The following is a 19,336-nucleotide window of genomic DNA, read 5'->3' as shown; positions in this document are numbered from 1 at the left end:
TGAAGTTATCATCCTTAGTATGCACCGTTGCTAAGACTCGTCGTTTCGAAGCATCACGTGATAATCAGGTGTTATAGATTCTACGTGTGATTACAACGGGTGCAAGCTAGATTTGCACATGCGAATACTAAGGTTAAAAACTTTATGAGCCTAGCATGTACATACATGGTCTCAAAAAGTTGTCATGAATTGATGGATAAAATTATGAGTGAAATTGTTCATCATAGTTACTAATAAGTGAAATCTAGAACACTTGTCATATGATGATCGACTTCAAAGTAAGAACCTCAAGGTTATTGGTATTTGACCAACAAACCTAGAAGTTATTGATGTTGAAGTGTTTTTCTGAATAATGAGGAAAGCTAAAAGAGAAACTGCAAAAGATATTCTGGCAAAAAGATAAGAAAAGACTAGAAAGTCTAGCTCAGGTGTATATAAATGATATACATGTTATGGTTGTATTCTTAGTTAAGTCACACAATGAAATTCTTGGGTATTAGTACTATATTGGTTGGTATGAAGTGTCATACAAAACAACGCAATACAAGAATACAATGGCCTAAGTGACTGACAAGGAATATGATAAGAATGCACGCCTGGAACAAAATAAAATGTTATTATGTTCGTCGTTAGCATTCTATCTAGCCCTTAGAATTTATAATAAAGAACTTAATAATTGTTATTTCGCTCTGGTCAAATGAAAACAATGAGTTGTTTAAATTATGACATTACTCCATGTACAATGGATAAGTTATTATAAATCTTAATGGTGAAACACACATACATAACACTGACGCTAAAAATGCCATAAGGCAAATGATTTGAATTCCACTTATTTGTGGAACCGCCATTTAGGTCATGTTAGAAAGGATCGCATGAAGGAACTCCATGCAAATGGATTTTTGGAGTCATTCGATTTGTTGAATCGTTTTGGCACTTGCAAAATCTTTTCTAAAAGGTAATGACTGAAATACCGTTCATAGGCCGAAGAGTTGAACGGGCAACTAACTTAGTGAAAACATACATAATGATATATGTGGTTCACTGGGCATAGTTGTGTGCGGAAGATTCTTCTACTTCATGAAAACTTTCAACAATGAACTGAGTATATATATGTGGATATATTCAATAAGGAAGAAGTTTGAAACATTTGAATGGATTCAAATAAATTTCAGCATGAAGTGGAAATCATCGTAATAGAAAAGTCAAATATCTATGATTGGATCATGGTGAAAATATTTGAATTACGAGTTTTAGTGAACATCTAAGAGAATCATGAAATTGTTCTACAACTCACATTTCTTGGAGCATCATAATGATGATATAGTATCCGAGAGATGTATCCAACCCTTGTTGGATTAATGATGAGATAAAATATTATGACGCCATTATATTTTTGTGGATTATGTTTTAGTGACTACCGCTTTTACACTGAATAGAGCATCATCATGATCCGTAGAAATGACACCATACGAGTTATGGCATGGGTATAAACCCTAATAGTCCTTTCTTTAAATTTTGGTCTAAAAGTTAAACAACCAAAATCGGATGAATGTCTTTGTTGGTTATCCCAGAGATTTGATTGGGAATTCTTCCCACGAGACAAAGACAAAAGTGTTTGTCAATGTTTCTTATTTCTGAGAAATTGTTTCTAGTGAAGTATTTGAGTGGGAGGACAATATAATTTGATAAGGTTTATGAACCTGAGCATAATGATCAGAGTAGCGCAGCATCGGAATTGGTTTCGGAAGCGGCCACAATGATCATGGCTCCCATGACTACAAAGTGTTTTAGTCATGGAGATCGAAGTACATATTGAACCTTGTAGGTATGGTTTACTTTGTGTGATCAAATAAATGATTTGTGGACAAAGGATTGATTTTGAACAATGATAAACCAACTACAAACAAAGAAGTTATGATGGGCCCTGACTCCGTTAAAATAGCTATATGCCATGAAATCCAAGATAGATAAATACTTTTTGAAAGTAAATGGATCTATAAAATTGATGGACTTGGATGGAATATCCTTAAAGAAGCTCGACTTATCGAAAAATTGTTTATGACAAAGTTCAAAGAGTTGACTACGATAAGATTAGATCTTCCGTAGCAATGCTTATAGTCTATGTGGATTATTCTAGTAATCACTACATATTTCTTTTATGAGATATGCTAGTAGGATGGCAAAATACATTACTTATCAGAAGTATGTATTAAAAGGTGTATACAAGATACAACCAAGAGTTTTGCTGGTCCGTGGAATACTAGATAGGTATACAAACTTCAATTTGATGAAGTAAGTATAGCGGAGTTTGAATCTTCACTGGATGAAATAGTCAAAGAGTTTTTGATTTCATCAGAGACGATGAAGAGACTTGCATTTGCAAGAAATTAAGTGGGAGCGCTGAGACATATTTATAATACTTATGTAGAAGACATATAGTTGGTTATAAATAATGTAATTACATACTTGATTAAAAAGGTTTCATTGAAAAATTAACTTCAATGAAAGGATATGGACTGAAACAAATTTTGTGTCAAGATCTATGAAGATAGATTGAAACACATAATATGTTCAAGTCAAAGTACATAGAATGGATATTGAAATAGTTCAATATAGAAATATTAAGAAAATGTTCTTGTCATGTGAAGGTTTAACAAGACTTGAGTGTATCGGACACTCAATGAGTAAAAACACATGAGTGATTATAGATCACGAATAATATGTACACAATCAGATGTCATATGCTATAAAGTGTTATGAGCATATACCAGAATGATTCATATGATGATCATTGGACGACAGTAAGAATATCCTTAAGTACTTTAGAAGAACTAAGGATATATATATATATATTTTTGTATGAAGAAATGACAAACAAATCGCTGTAAGGTGTTACACCGATATTTGTTTTGTCACATATGAAAATAAAATTTCAATCTCAAATTAGACTAAGTGTTGTTTAAAAGGTAGCACGATGAGCTAGAAGTTGTCTATGCTAGATTTAGAAGAGTTCTAAATATTATGACGGATTCTACAAAAGAAGGCAGAATATGTCATTGTTTTGACAATGACAAAGGATGTTAAGTCAAGAAGTTCTTTGAGAGCTTGGTGTATTTCCGACAGAGTCAGAACTTTGAAGCTATATTGTGTGTGACAATATTAGTGACATATTTCAGACCGCGGAATTAAGGTTCCACCAGAAGACCAAACATATTTAATGCCGACTCATTTGGAAATGAGTGATGCATTGAGACGCAAATGAATTACAAAATACATACGGTTCTGAGCATGTCAGATCCATTGACTAAAACCTCTCCTGTGAGCAAAACATGATAAAGCACCAGAAGCCCAAGGTGTTATATCTTTACAAATGTAAACTAGATTATTGACTCTAGTGCAAGTGGGAGACTGAAGGAGATATGCCCTAGAGGCAATAATAAAGTGATTATTATTTATATCTTTATGTTTATGATAAATGTTTATATATCATGCTATAATTGTATTAACCGAAACATTAGTACATGTGTGATATGTAGACAACAAGAAGTCCCTAGTATGCCTCTTAAACTAGCTTGTTGATTAATGGATGATTAGTTTCATAATCATGAACATTGGATGTTATTAATAACAAGGTTATATCATTATATGAATGATGTAATGGACACACCCAATTAAGCGTAGCATAAGATCTCGTCATTAAGTTATTTGCTATAAGCTTTCGATACATAGTTACCTAGTCCTTATGACCATGAGATCATGTAAATCACTTATACCGGAAAGGTACTTTGATTACACCAAACACCACTGCGTAAATGAGTGGCTATAAAGGTGGAATTAAGTATCCGGAAAGTATGAGTTGAGGCATATGGATCAACAGTGGGATTTGTCCATCCCGATGACGGATAGATATACTCTGGGCCCTCTCGGTGGAATGTCGTCTAATGTCTTGCAAGCATATGAATGAGTTCATAAGAGACCACATACCACGGTACGAGTAAAGAGTACTTGTCAGGAGACGAGGTTGAACAAGGTATAGAGTGATACCGAAGATCAAACCTCGGACAAGTAAAATATCGCGAGACAAAGGGAATTGGTATTGTATGTGAATGGTTCATTCGATCACTAAAGTCATCGTTGAATATGTGGGAGCCATTATGGATCTCCAGATCCCGCTATTGGTTATTGGTCGGAGTGAGTACTCAACCATGTCCGCATAGTTCACGAACCGTAGGGTGACACACTTAAAGTTGGATGTTGAAATGGTAGTACTTGAATATGGAATGGAGTTCGAATATTTGTTCGGAGTCCCGGATGAGATCCCGGACATCACGAGGAGTTCCGGAATGGTCCGGAGAATAAGATTCATATATAGGATGTCATTTTATGTGAATTAAAATGTCGCGGAAGGTTCTATGGAAGGTTCTAGAAGGTTCTAGAAAAGTCCGGAAGAAACCACCAAGGAAGGTGGAGTCCACATGGGACTCCACCTCCATGGTCGGCCAACCCTAGTGGGGGAGGAGTCCCAAGTGGACTCCCCCTTAGGGGGCCGGCCACCCCCCCATATGGGAGGTGGAACTCCCACCTCTAGTGGGAGTCCTAGCTTGGCTAGGTTTCCCCTCCATATGGAAGGTTTTTGGTTTGGGTCTTATTCGAAGACTTGGATACCAACACTTGGGGTTCCACCTATATAATGAGGGGCATAGGGGAGGGGGCCAGCCAACACAAAGCCACAAGTTGGCCGCACCCCCTTGAGGCCGGCCACCCCCTCCCAAACCCTAGCCGCCCCCCTCTCCTCCATATCTTCCGCGTAGCTTTGGCGAAGCTCCGCCGGAGTTCTCCACCGCCACCGACACCACGCCGTCGTGCTGTCGGATTCAAGAGGAGCTACTACTTCCGCTGCCCGCTGGAACGGGGAGGTGGACGTCGTCTTCATCAACAACCGAACGTGTGACCGAGTACGGAGGTGCTGCCCGTTCGTGGCGCCGGAACCGATCGTGATCAAGATCTTCTACGCGCTTTTGCAAGCGGCAAGTGAACGTCTACCGCAGCAACAAGAGCCTCATCTTGTAGGCTTTGGAATCTCTTCAAGGGTGAGACTCGATACCCCCTCGTTGCTACCGTCTTCTAGATTGCATCTTGGCTTGGATTGCGTGTTCGCGGTAGGAAAATTTTTGTTTTCTATGCAACGTTATCCTACATTAAGTGGTGCCACGATTTTCTCTAAAATCGATTTGCGTAGTGGCTACCACCAAATTCGCATGGCAATTGGTGATGAATGAAAAACGGCATTCAAGACAAAGTTTGGTCTCTATGAATGGCTCGTTATGCCTTTTGGTCTCTCCAATGCTCCATCCACTTTTATGCGTCTTATGAATCACATCTTGCGTCCTCTCATTGGCAAGAGCGTGGTTATCTATTTTGATGATATTCTCATTTATAGCAAAAAACTCGAGGAACATGTGCAACATGTGAGAGAGGTCTTATGCATCTTGCGTCTTGAGAAGCTTTATGTCAACCTACCCAAGTGCACCTTTGCTCAAAACAAGTTGGTTTTCCTTGGATTTGTGGTTTCCGCTAATGGGATTGAAGTTGATTCTTCCAAGGTTGAGGCCATCCACAATTGGCCCACTCCTACCAATGTTGGTCAAGTTCGAAGTTTTCATGGACTTACCGGGTTCTACCGCCGCTTTGTGAAAGATTTTAGCACCATTGTGATAAGGGCTAAGCCCAAGGGTGTGCCCGATCTTCACGGATTTGGGTGGAATTCGTGGGGGAAGTGGATGAACGCGATGAACACGAAGAACACGTAGGGGAATCATGGGGATACAACACACACACGCACATAAAACGGTTTTCCCTCGTTGGCCCGAACCACCAACTCGATAGAGGTTGCGAGAAAAGACCTTCCGGTAGAAGTCCTGCAAAGAGATCGACAAATCGAAGCTCGCAATATCTAGAAGGGTGAAAAGACCGGAAGGTTGATAGAAGTGCAAGCAAAAGACCAAATAGGTAGAAGTGCAAGCAAAAGATCAAACAAACGGTAGAAGTCACCAAAGAGATCTTCACGAGTCGATAAGGAGCCCGGGTGGGTACAAGATCAAAGATCTAGGTAGGGTTCCCACAAGGGTGCTAAGCTCATGTTTAATTTCACATCAAGTCTAATCTCAGATCTGAGCCAACAAGGCTATTTATAGGTAGGGGCGAAGAGGTAAGTTACACGCTGAAAAGTGCTATCTTGCTGAAGTTCGATGGGGCGGAAGTTCCGGTCGTTCTGGGCGGAAGTTCCGGTCATGGGCGGAAGTTCCGGTCTTGCGGGCCGGAAGTTCCGGTCGGGGTGGAAGTTCCGGCCAAGTTCCGGCCTTGTTCCGGAATTCCGCCATTGTCTCGCAGTAACATCCAGTATGGTTTTGACGGACTTTCGGAACTTGGGCGGAAGTTCCGGCGGGCGGAAGTTCCGGTCCTCTGGGGCGGAAGTTCCGGCTGGATCCTTTTCCCTGAGTGCTGGAAGGCATCTTAAGGGCATCTGGCCGAAAGTTCCGGTCCTGGGGGGCGGAAGTTCCGGCCTGGGCGCTGTAGCTCCATCTTCATCATTTCCAGCTCTCTCTCCACTGGCTTGGTCTCCATGGCTCGCGTTTTGGTCGATGTACCTGATTGAACATAGGGTATTGGCATGAAGTAGCAAGCCATCCAAAGGGGTATCAAAAGCATACGTGGAGAGGAGCGAATTCACCTCTTGGTGTAGGGCTTTGTAAGCCCCAGGAGTAAGAAAACCCAGAGCGCGCATGTAAGAGGGGTTTATGTGCATGAGGTCACTACAAAGGACCGTGAGGTCGCCTCGCATTCCCAAGCATATGGGTAGGCCAAGCAACAGCTCGACACGCCCATGCACACAACACCCACCTCAAAGGCTCACGGTAGGCTTTCCAGGCCTGAGTGCTTCACCTTCCTGTGCACTTCACACATACACACACTGTGGACATGATACAAGGGTAGAATACAGCTTGAATATCACAACATGACTATGTACGACACAAAAGATGGAAATAAGGTTCATATATATAGCAACGCTCTAATGAGCAAGATCCAAATGACACTCAACGGAGAAACATATCCCATCAGTACATCATACATAAGATAGCCAAATAGTCTGGGTATAGACAAGATCCAAATTGGACTAAGAGTCCTGAAGATAATCAAGCGGTGTTCCCATAACCAACATGCCACAGGCTGCTGCCTTAGGAACGATCCTGCTACGCAACGAAGTCGTCGTCCGTGAACTCGACAAAGTAGCCACCTGCGTACTGCTCATCATCTGTCGTACCTGTTTGTCGAAAAGCGTGTTCCGGAAAAAGAGGGAGAAAAACGAGGGTAAGTACCGTTGGCACGTACTTGCGAGACAAGACCAGCTATGCTTGCTGGTGGGCGGTGTAAACTTCGCCCGGCTATATGTGGAGTTTAGCGGCAGCAAAGCACTAACCAATAGAGACACGCTACAACATCCGTCTAATAGAGAAGGTGAGAGAGCGCATATTCTAGCAGTTCTATACTCTGCAAACAACAACCCAGCCAGTGCGATCCCCCTTAGCCAAGAGGTACTAACAAGGCACTCACACAGTTGACAATTTTATATCCATTCCATTATAATAGGGCTAACTTACTACGCAAATAATTAGCAAGTTATTAGCGACAACTTTAGGTGTAAGTTGTTCTATGATCGAGTTAAACAGCTCCAAGTCGTCCATAACCGCGGTTAACCCTGCAGGGGTGCACCAATGTTACCATACACGCATGCTCGAACCCGCGTAGACAAGCGCGGAGTCTCATAACAAGACCGTTCCCAAATCAACAAGAATGCCTAGGGGGGCCACCCGACTAAGCTACCCGGAACGAAGTTCGGCCGTACTCCGATGCGGACTCAGGGTTTGCGTTAACGGCTAGGCGTGCGAACCACACGCTTCGCTAAACGTTCCGCGGGTACGGTCTGAGAATATAAACACCCGAAGGCAACAGTAATAAACACCCGAAGACAACAGTAAGTAAAGCATGGCATACATGGCATAGGCAAATAAAACCAAGGTTGTGGCCCCCTTTTCAACAGACTTGAGAAATGGTAATGGGTGATGGGGGGTCCCGATAAAACCTCCCACGAGTGGTTAGCGCGCTCAGTCTTAGAAACAGATAACAAGAACTCAGGTCCTAGGGGACATTAGCAAGTCAAAGTTCCGATGCTTTCGCAAAGGGGCTCATAGATGCCTCTGCATATTATATCCCTTAGCAATTTTTAAGTTGTAGCAAAAGTTATCCACTTCATTTTCGAAAAGGTAGTACATGTGTCAACATCCCAACAAGTTATCCCGAACATTTCGAGATATCAACAAAAACCCTAAACTCGCCTACGACTCGCAAAGCTGGCAAACAACAAACAAAAGGTAGGGCGAGGAGGTGTATCTCGGACATATAGGTAACAGGTGGATAGGACACGTAACACAACAGAATCGCAACATAAGGATAGCAATAGATCAAATGGGCATGTAAAAGTAAAATAGGTGAAGGGGTGGGCTCGCCTGTCAGATCAGAGGTAGAAGCACCGACACGATCCTCCAGGGGGAACTCGTACTCCTGCTCGTACTGCTCTGCGTCGGCGTCTACTCGAGAAGAACCAAATAGCACATACAAGAAAGTATAGCTCAAATCAATACAAGTAAATGCAATGCGCAATATGATGCATGATGACATGGCAAGATGATTTGTGCAAGTCAAAATTAAGTGGGGTGCTCATATTTTACATGAAATGATAAACACCCTCACATAACACTTAGTTCAATTTGCAATTTTAATTTGGGACAATTCAGAGATGATGCCAATGATGCATGAGGATGCAAGATTTGAAGTCCTCTCACTTTTCTGATGAAAAATGATATATAATTTGCACAATTTGGATTTGTAATTTGAGAGATATGAATTATGCCATCTTAATCAATTTATTTCAGATTTTAATTATGTCCAAATTTTATTTATCCAAAACTCTAAACTAAGTTCATAGTTGGATAGATCATGAAAAGTTGAGCAATGTAGATATCTCATTTGTCAAAATTGGATTTGTGAAAATGCATTTGTAAAAGATTTAACAACCATCTGTGAGCAAAAAGCTGAAAACGAAAATTTGAATTTGGATTTCGAAAACTGTGACAGATTTTGGGCGGGAGATGTTTTTCACACGGGTGGAGCTAGCCAGTGGGCTAGTGATTCAGTTTTTGAAGGAAACGGGACTCAGCCAAGCTAAGATCTGTACCGGAGTTTAACTGAATAAAAGACTGATGAAACTGAAAAACGGACACTTGCTGATGCAACTTTGGGCGTCTATGGTGACCAGCCTGGGCACGGTTACTCGTGGATCTCAACAAGTTGAGTGAGAGGGAAGTAACCTGGTTCGAAGGGAGCTGGTTTGGTGGAAAAACGATGCACGGAAACGGCGGTGATGTCCATCGGAAAACGGACCGACGACACGACAATCTGTCTGAAGAACTGAAAACAGATTCCTGGAGCGATCTTTGGGAGACGATGACGATGGCGTTGCTACTCCGTTTTGGTTGATTCGACAACCAGAAGAAAGAGGGTATAGCTGTGCTTCTACTGGAACAAGTATGGCGTGCTGAAACGACCTGGTTCGCCGGGGATACGTCGGAGAAGTCGGTACAGCGAAGTGAGCGAGAAACAGCGAAACTGAAATCTGTTTTCTGGTCAGATCTTTGAACGAAGATGGCGTCGTCTACAGGCATCGAAATTGGTCGCTTCCAAAACCAAAGTTGTAGCCCACACTCTCAGCTTTCCAACGGTGTGAAGTACGCGCGCTGGAGTGGAGTAGATCGCCCGAAAATATCGTCGGAAGTAGCCACCTCGAAACAGAAAACTGGAACCGTTTGTTTCGTTTTATCGGTTCGATCTCGCTCAGATCTTCGCACATGTGGTGGAGCAGCGACATAGAGACACTAGATTTAGATGTGCGCCTTGGCGCACGATCCCGTGAAGCTCGTGTATTAGTAGGAAAATAATAATAATTTCTGTATGCATACAACAACATAGTGATGATCATTTTGTAATACACTTAATAAAAAACTGAAACTCTACGTTATTGAGATATTGATTGATCTTTTTTCTGTTTTCTGGTAGTACATCAACACGACTCACTGGACACTCTCCCTCCAGGTTCGTACATAAGATCCATCAAGGCGGATTAATAATTGGTAATTGGTGCCAATTGCAGTTTAGTCCTCCTTTTGTGACCTGCAAATGACAAGAATCCATATACACATAACTTCGGGTTCACCCTCCCTGTCAAAGAAAATGCACAAACATTTAATTTGGAATTACAAAGTTACCTATAAAATATAAAGAAAAGAACAATCTGATAGATGACAAAGAGAACAATATGCATTGGGCCGAGAATGATCCAGCTAAATACACTTGACACCACATAATATGGGATTTTTTAAACTGCAAATAAGGCATTGCTGTATTACCTCACTATAGGACACACCTCACATAGTTAATATATTCAGTACATTAACTTTTATAAATACTCATACAAAAAGCCATTAGTCTGGGTGACTAACTTAACCAATATGCATGGGCATTATAAACTTCAATTGGAAAGACATGTGCACAGTTTTGAACTAAATATAATATTAGATCTAACATAACTATTAAGATATTAACATAAATGAATGACTCTCCAAGATTAATTTTTTTACGGAGAATGAGCACCAAAAGAGAAATAATGATATATCATCATCAACTTCATTTATTTGATCCTTTGAGGACAGCCATGTGGTTTACGCGTTCATCAATACAAAGTAGATTTTCTTATGGGCAGTATATCCAAAGAATAACCATGCTTAAAGAAGCAACATGATACCATGTAGTTTTCGGTATGAAGGAAAACGTACACATAACTGGAACGATAAATCCAAAACCAAATTAAAAGGAAACACCATTATCTCTAAAATGAATTAGTTGCGATGAGATGGTAACAAAGGAGAAACAACCTTTACCTGGACATAACAGTTACAGAGATGATAAAATGAGAAAAGGAGGCATCTCCAAATTAAATTCATATGCGAACAACAATACAGAGATGAAGCAAAGGCAAGGTAGTCACCTCTAAAAAAGAAGTAGAGGAAAATCTAAAACCTTTATGTTTGCCTATATGGCTATTATAATGCACGGGCCCCTCCAACCTGCAGATTGTGGGTATCACAAAAATCAAACACCGCTCAACAATAAAGTTGTTAAGATACTCAATGCTTAGGGCATGTACAATGCTACACTCTTATATAGGAGCTTGGACAGCCAAAAAGTAATAATTATTGTAAAGGTCTATGGATAAGAGTCTCTAACTACAACGTGCAGCCCTGGTAGAGGTGCTAAAACAATTTATTTAGCGCGTTGACATGACCTGTCGTTGGGTTACATGCAGGAAAAAAGGCCGGAGTGCCAGGCGCATGGGTAAGAGCCGATGTAAGATGTATTCCTGGGATCGGCAGGGATTTGATCAAAACGGCCAGGATTACTATCCCTAGCGCATGTGCTAAGCGCCGCATTGTACATGCCCTTAGTACCTGCAGATAGAACCGGAGACTCGAGTTAAAATGAACAGAAATCATAGCCATGTTTTCATATATATGTATCTACCAAACAAAGTGAAACCAAGCAATGCGGCAAATTTCCCAAAGTGAGCTATATACTGTGTAATGACCAACGATGGTGCATCCAAAGAGCCTTTTAGAGCTAATAAAAATTCTTCTTTTATGCAAGGATAAATGGGGGAGTAGAAAAATCAAGTACAAAGTTATTTCTTCTGGACTAAGAAGATAGACAGGGCTGTAGAGAATCAAGTACGATGAATTATTTTTATGGAATAAGAAAATAAAATACTACAAAAATAAATGCTTCAAGCCTAACCAAAGATAAAATGATGCATCTATCTATATGCAAAGATAAAATGATGAATCTATCTATATGGATTATTTATTTAAATAAACGCTTCAAGTCTTTAGCAGTTTTTTTAATGCTTCTTGCAAACCATGATAATCTTTAAATTTTCTCACCGATTTTACAGTTTGATCCTTCAGTGACTAAGAAGGAACTCTGAGTCAATGTTGGTGTAAATGGTTGCTATAATACTTTCTATCTTTCTTATCCATAGATTATTCTAGGAACAGGAATACTGAACTTTGCATGAACAGACAAAGAGAAGCAACATGACATACCTCATTTAAAACTCGGGTGAACATATATGGCCGAACACAATGCCACGTGAGGCGGTGCAGGGCCAAGGAAAGACTTAAATGCCATATAGAAAAGAGTACTAATTGTGTAAACAAAAGCACTGCTCACTAAAAACTACGCACAAACTAAATGTTGTAGCTCACTCTATTAACAAAAAAAGTTATTGGAAAAAGGGACATGGGTCTACTTTGAGCCACTGGACAAAGCAGGCTAAAATGTAAATATATGTGGAACCAAAGTAACTACAAAGCAAGTTGAATTTTAGTTTAGTCAGCCAAATTATATTCATAAATAGCCGCTCTATCTTTCTATGGTCATCTCCCTTGAGTTCACACACTAAATAAGAAATGAATGTGTTATTTTTGCAACTCACACGTATCATTTGCCGGCAAAATTGTTAAGCCAAATTTTCTAGGAACTAAGAACCTATTGAGGAACGGCTTATATTAACTAATTGCGGAGCTGCTTCTTACAACCAAACCAGACCATAGGTATGATAGTACATAAACACACCTGAACGACAACCTATCTTTTATCAAGCACTTGCTCATGACTGACTTCTTTTTTTCGAAAGACCAAAAACAAACTAACATGGGGAGGAACCCCTGTTATTAAGATAGGTGGTGAGTCTCTGAACCCTAGCTGCCAAGACATTTTGCTAGACAGGAAGCTAATGTGTACAGGAAAATATACAGACTATGTAAAATATGACAGTACAAAAATAGCAATTTACAACAGAGTTACATGTATTTAGTGGACATCCCAGGTTGATGGCAGAACTACTCAGAGGATTGTAAACTCTATCTTTTCAATGAAATGAAATTGCGTTTTCAAGAAAAAAAATAGCAATTTCACTCAGTGACAAAAGCCACATGGTTTTCATTTTAGACATGTATAAAAGACATGTAAAATGGGGATTTTAATTTTTAAGAACTTATTAAAAGGCTTGGTGCAGCCAAGAAGACGATCCAAAGAAACTACTGTAAGTAGTCACAAAAATGCAAGACTGGCTATTCTAATGAACTATCATAAAGCTAACTAAATTATATTAATACACAGTAGGAAATCTGTGCTAGCTTGTCCTGTAGCAGTAAGATGGACAATAACATCTAAAAGAAAGATACATCTTTTTACTTTATCATTTAAGACTATGTCAATTATATCTGGGAGTACTTAAACTTGTTTGCATAGCTTGAGAAGAACCTTTCCAGTTCCAATATCAAACCTGCATTAGTATTTTCAATTCCAGTTGCAAATTGACCAAAAGCTCCAGCATTGTGAAAATCAGTACCAAGGAGAACCTATACAAGTATTAGAGCAGGTTAAGAAAATACTGCTAAACCACTAAACCACAAGCGGTCAGTAGAATACCTCGTCTAGTCAGCAGCGGGCCTTCTTGAGCGGGCACAATCTGGCAAACACCTCTGTATTGTGAATTTTCCTACAACATAAGTGTAATCTTTTGAGTACACAAATATTATTTTAAATAAATAAACTCTAAAATGGTCCCACATTAAAAAAATGAATGGGACTAATCAATAAGGCATACTCCAAAATGGATGAGGTCTTTGATGGCATAAACATACCTAATCTTCCACTCGTTGCAGAAGTCCCCAGTTATCGGTTCGCCCGCTCGTCGCTGGTGAAGATGAGTGGCCGGCATAGTTTAAAATAGCCGGCTATTGAAAATAGCGGCAACATTTTTGGTAGCTATAAAAGGCTATAGCTGAGCTATAGCGGCTAAATCATCCATTTAGCGGTTTTGCTAATTCATGGGGAAAAAATTAAAATTCATATATATCTCTATCAACAATTCACAAATTTGATAATTTATTGGCATTAGGCATAACATATTAACACAGTTACATAAAAAGCTATGAATAAGATACGGTTCGGTCCACATATTACAACATTATAAGTAGCCACAATTTCTAGTTTTCCTTTTTTCCTTTTCTTTCCCACTATATTTACAGCATTATAGCCTTAGCGGCTATTTTTTGAGGCTAATAGCGGGTTTTTGAGGCTAATAGCGGATTATCCCGTCTTACCGTTTGAAGGGCATAGCTGTAGCGGCAGGTCCCTCCGGCCAGCTATAGCCGGCTATAGCCGGGCTATAGCCGGCTATTTTAAACTTTGGTGGCCGGGGATGATGACAATCTTCTCACGGTTCCACACCTTGTGTGTCAAACCTGAGTTCCTTATTCTATAAATTTATAGTATCAGTAAAACAAAAGGTAGTGTTGAACCTTCTCAAGGGCATCTTCAATGGCTTCATCACTGATCTTTTAAATGCAGCTTTTCTTCAAAATGTTGTCACAGAAGCCATCAAAGGCTTCTTTAAGTGTTTGAACAAAGAGAAGTTTGAGAATGAGACACCAATTTTGATTATTAAAGGCAAAATGACATATGACTGTATCAACCAACAGACCTTTGGAAGAGTGTATGACCCTGAAAACAATCTATGTAGATTCAACATGCTCGTCGCCTAAGAATTGCTTCTAAAAAGTCCAAAAGAATGCTCGTCACCGAAAATGCTATCAGAAGGCCTCCTCTGAGACTGTAGCTAGCAGCACTTAATAGACATGTTATATTTTGTGCATTCCTATGAATTAGTAAATATGTAGACACGTTTCAATAAATATGGATGCAAATAAAGGACCAAGATCAAAAATAATATATGTTGGATGATTCCCTTCTATTTTTTAAATATCACAAATATAAGGGAGGCATGTTAAAGTTTAGGAAAGAAATGGTTCACGAGAAAAGGGATCAATAGTTTACAAATTAAGGTTTTGCATGAGGACCTATATTTACCCGATCTCTTGACAAACTTACATACAGAGAAACAAAGCATATTACAGGAGACACCATAATGGACAATGTTCATGCAACAGGAAATTATCAATTCATATCACATAGGAGTATGTCGTAAGAGGTTACTGATGGTACATGAAATTACTATGTGCTTACTTGAATATTTATTATTCGGTAATATGAACCAATATCAAAAGAAAATTTAACGGTAACTGAAGAACTAATACCTTAAAATCAAGTTGAAAACAAGCAGCCAAAATGAGATAAATAGCTACCAAACAGAGCACCTTCTCTTGAACATAAACATCCAAGTTATCACATTATGCGTACTTTCATGAACTAATAACAATATAGATTTTGTATTCAATCATCCCTATTTGGGATGACCATGTAATTATAATTTTCCATCATATTTCCTCAATCTCCCTAACTCTACTTATTTCTGAGATTGGTCGTTACATACGCATACCATAATTGTATCGGTAAACTATATGAAAAAAAAAGGACAGGTACATTATCCTACTGTCACACCATCTCTATTGCTTGGGAATTGGTGTCATGTTCAGCCAAATAATCATCGAGACTAAAATCTGCACATTTCAAAGCACATCAAATTTGCGAAAGAAAAATACAACCTTGAAGAGTTCTCTATGCATAACAAATGAAAATTGTGAGGCGAGGACGATGGCGTGGATGGGTTGTCAATGGACTACCCGGAAAAAATGAACGTGAGAAAATCAAAGGAAGCAACCGATCTCTGTCATATTTCCTAGAATTGACCCGTGCTACCATGAGGAAGAGGCAGTGTGACAACAGACTAATGTACCATGTCAAGTTTATCCATTTCTAAGAGCTGCACCATGCAAGAAAATTGTATCTATCATAACCTAATTCAGTCTACCAGCAAATCTATCGATGATTCAAATAGAAAAGAATATTGAAGATCACAACAAATTGACCACATTCAGAAAGTTGATTATCTCATCATTGAATTCAGAGTAAATTTTAAGCTTAGTGATCTTGGATTCAAAAAATAAGAACTTTACACGAAGGTAATTGTGCAGCTAACCATACAGATACAGTCCTTCATAACCTGGGCTTTACATAAGCGAAGGTTTGGCAAACAGTGATACTTTATTTATGAATATTTGAATCAATGATTTTGTTGTTGCTAAATGCACATAGTAATAGTACTTGACTTGAGAAATTTCCTGAACCTGGGTATAATGTACACCGAATTGTATTGTTTCAAAAGTAGTACAACTACTACAGCTATGCAGTTGCATAATCTCTTCTCTGAAGTAATATGGTTCAAGTCATTTCTAAACTCTACACTTAACTCAAATAACCATTAAGAAAAGCAATTAACCACAAAGCAACACATATGTTCTAAGTTATTAGGAATAAGAAGATAATTGCATACTCGGTTCAAAAACAAGTGTGCAGTTCTATAGTAAGTCACTTAGAATTTAATTAGAACCAATTATAGTAATCTTGTGTGTTGCATCTGCATGGTCTGTATCTTTTATGCTACCATGATTAAGTATGATTCTTTTATGCTACCATGATTCTTTTATGCTATTAGGATTCTTTAGCATGGTACCATGATTTAGTCTATCACAAATAGCAGGTTACTAAAGAATCTAGATTTTCTTTTAAGCATACAAGCAAGACATGCAAAAGATCAATGAAACTAAAGCTCCCCGTTTCCCCAAATCACAAGCTATGTTTTTTTTCTGAACTGAGCATCAACCATCAAACACAAACAACTTAAGTCATGAGAATAATTCACTTCCATGGCCTACTGACGACGGGTGATCCAAGGGCAGATGAGTGCATGGAAGGCAGCCGAGGACATCGCCTCAATGGTGCTATCCAAATAGAGGCGGGGATCGCGAGCTGCCACACGCGACAAAGAGGTGCAAGTGAAGAGGATGGAGATTGGGAGAGGGTGGGATGGACATACGAGATAAGTACGGCTGCGACAGCGCCACGGACAGCTCAGCCTCCTCGTTCATTCCTGCGCCAATGCACCTCCTGCCGAACCCCGATGAACTGCGACGAGGCCGCAGACTGGTTATCAACACCTATCCACAAATAGAAAATAGAAACAATCGCTTATTTATTTCACTCAGAAACATTAGAATTTGCATCAAAAGGAGACGAAGCTCGCATCCTCGATGGGCGTTCCAATCCGGTGAAGGCAACCAGCAACTCTTCAAAATCAAAAGAAAAAGTAGCTGACCTGGGTCTTGGGAACTTCGGTCTGGCCATGGGACGCTAGAAGTTGAGCAAACCCTGGGTATGCATCGAGTGAGTCATTGAGGAGTTCGCCCGAACCAACTGCGTCCCCGGCGAGGTGCTCGTCCAAAAATCAATTTGGCATCAGATTGGATAGGATGTGGGAGGTCGAATGACGAGCGGCCAGGAGGCCGACGTGCTCGTCCTCCTCCAGCTCGGCCAAGGGAGAAGGACATGCCGCACGACGGCGGCGACGGACAGAGGAGGCCGTCGCGCTCATGGCCGGGCCGACGCATCACACGAGGAGAGAGGTCGACGGGGCACTGGTCCGCCTACAGCTCCGTCAAGGGAGAAGGCTGCGCCCCTTCCCAGCGATGGCCCGCGCGGCCGAGATCCTCGCGCTCGCCACCTCTACATCGTCGCCGCCGGCTGCTTTTTAGAGAGGGAGAGGAGATGACACGGGCGAGGGAGACAGTAAAGACGAGGGAGGGAGAGGGAGGCGTACCCGCGAGCGACCCCTCCATAGTCGCCACCGGCGACAATGACGACATACACGCCGCCACCGCGCTCGGACCTAGGTTGCCCTCCCGTTGCTCTTCCATGGAGCCAACAAGCTCAGATCTGGTTGCATCTAGGGTTTGTGATGGGTCAAACCCCACTTCTGTCAAGTCTCGTGCAGAAGCACATCTATGGCCAGCGAGGGGGCTCCGGCCGTGACCACTAGCTGTAACACGTCATTGTGTTGGTGCTCGGGAGTGGAGGCGCAGCGCGCAGAGATGAGAGCAAGAGCGAGGCGGAGATGAGCATGGGAGGATACAAGCGCGGCGGCGGCGCCGTTGTAGAGAAAGAGGACCGTGCAAGATACTCGGGCGGCGCCTCCCTGCACGCTCGCACCGTGCTTCACCAGCGGCGCCGCTTCCAGAGAGGAGAAAGACGATGGGGAGGGGATTGGAGGAGTAGGGCGGACGGTGGTGGTGCTTTGACCAATCTACCCCGCGCGGAGTAGATCTTTTCGTCGGCGGCGCAAGGCGAACCCCAACCTGAAAACGAGCCACACCGACTGACGTGTGGACCCAACCGACCATGGGCCCAGACGCACCCAGACGCGGGTAGACAACCGCTAATGCATGGCTTTTTCTAGTGCCAGGGACAGACGCGCACGTGTGAGGCAGCCAACCAGCAGCTGTGTTGTTGTGACAAACCAACGGCCAAGATGAACGCACCGTAAAGATCGGACGGCTCACGTGGTGAGATCGCTGTGAAGCCCCCTATGGGGGGCATCGTTTATACCTTTAGATGCAGGGGAGATGTAGGAAGGAAGGCTGCTCACCCTGGGTCGTCGTTGAAGAGGGGGAAGCGGAGGGGACGTTGCCGGAGACGAAGAAGAAAGGGAGGCCGGGGTAGACGTCGACGGCGGCGTGGACGTGCTCGAGCAGCTGCGGACGGCGCTCGGCTTCAGTAGGGCGTCCAAGACGAAGAGGAGGACGACGCGGTTCCGTTCCCGCGGTCAGGTGGGGTCGATGACGTCCATGGCGACGGTGGTGGTCGGCAAAAACTCCGGCAGAAACCCTCTCTCCCACGTACAGAAAAAGATGGAGATGGGCGGCGGCTTGGAGAGGAGGAAGAGGCAGCTAGGGTTCGGTGGAGCTCTCCTGGCGTTTAAAGAAGGGAAAGAGGGCAGGTGGCGAGCATCCATGGAGGGGGAAGGAATCATGTGGCGTTGGCTTGGTTCGTACAGGGAGGAGGACGTACAGGAGCTCCTCTACGTGAACTGCAAAGGGCCAAAAAGAAGCTGAGGGAGAGGGCCTCTTGGTGGGCTGCTGCGTGGTTAGAGTAGGCTGGGTTGGGTTAGTTTTAGGCTTTTCCTTTTATTTCTTTTTCTGTTTATATTTCTTTCTCCTTTGAATAACTTTCTGAAATTTGACAAGGGAAGAATTTGAAAATTGAAAAGGACTTTTGAATTCAGAGAAGGCTCAGCCTTATATACCAA

At 41.6% G+C, this 19,336-nt stretch overlaps 2 long non-coding RNA genes across 2 annotated transcripts; both read right to left on the bottom strand.

The window, feature by feature from the left end:
- Nucleotides 1–7,041: 7,041 nt before the first annotated feature.
- LOC139836065 (uncharacterized) lies at nucleotides 7,042–19,009 on the bottom strand. Its single transcript, XR_011751971.1, has 3 exons — nucleotides 18,677–19,009; nucleotides 8,568–8,648; nucleotides 7,042–7,324 (listed from the first exon to the last, which is right to left on the bottom strand). It is a non-coding gene; the product is annotated as an uncharacterized lncRNA (long non-coding RNA).
- On the bottom strand, nucleotides 15,681–17,891 carry LOC139835211 (uncharacterized). Its single transcript, XR_011750971.1, has 4 exons — nucleotides 17,852–17,891; nucleotides 17,351–17,775; nucleotides 17,068–17,192; nucleotides 15,681–15,814 (listed from the first exon to the last, which is right to left on the bottom strand). It is a non-coding gene; the product is annotated as an uncharacterized lncRNA (long non-coding RNA).
- Nucleotides 19,010–19,336: the final 327 nt, after the last annotated feature.

The sequence above is a fragment of the Lolium perenne genome, chromosome 2 (assembly GCF_019359855.2).
Source record: "Lolium perenne isolate Kyuss_39 chromosome 2, Kyuss_2.0, whole genome shotgun sequence".
In the NCBI taxonomy this organism is placed as follows: Eukaryota; Viridiplantae; Streptophyta; class Magnoliopsida; order Poales; family Poaceae; genus Lolium; species Lolium perenne.
The sequence above is the reverse complement of the archived record's forward strand: the minus strand, read 5'-3'. Positions and strand labels throughout refer to the sequence as shown.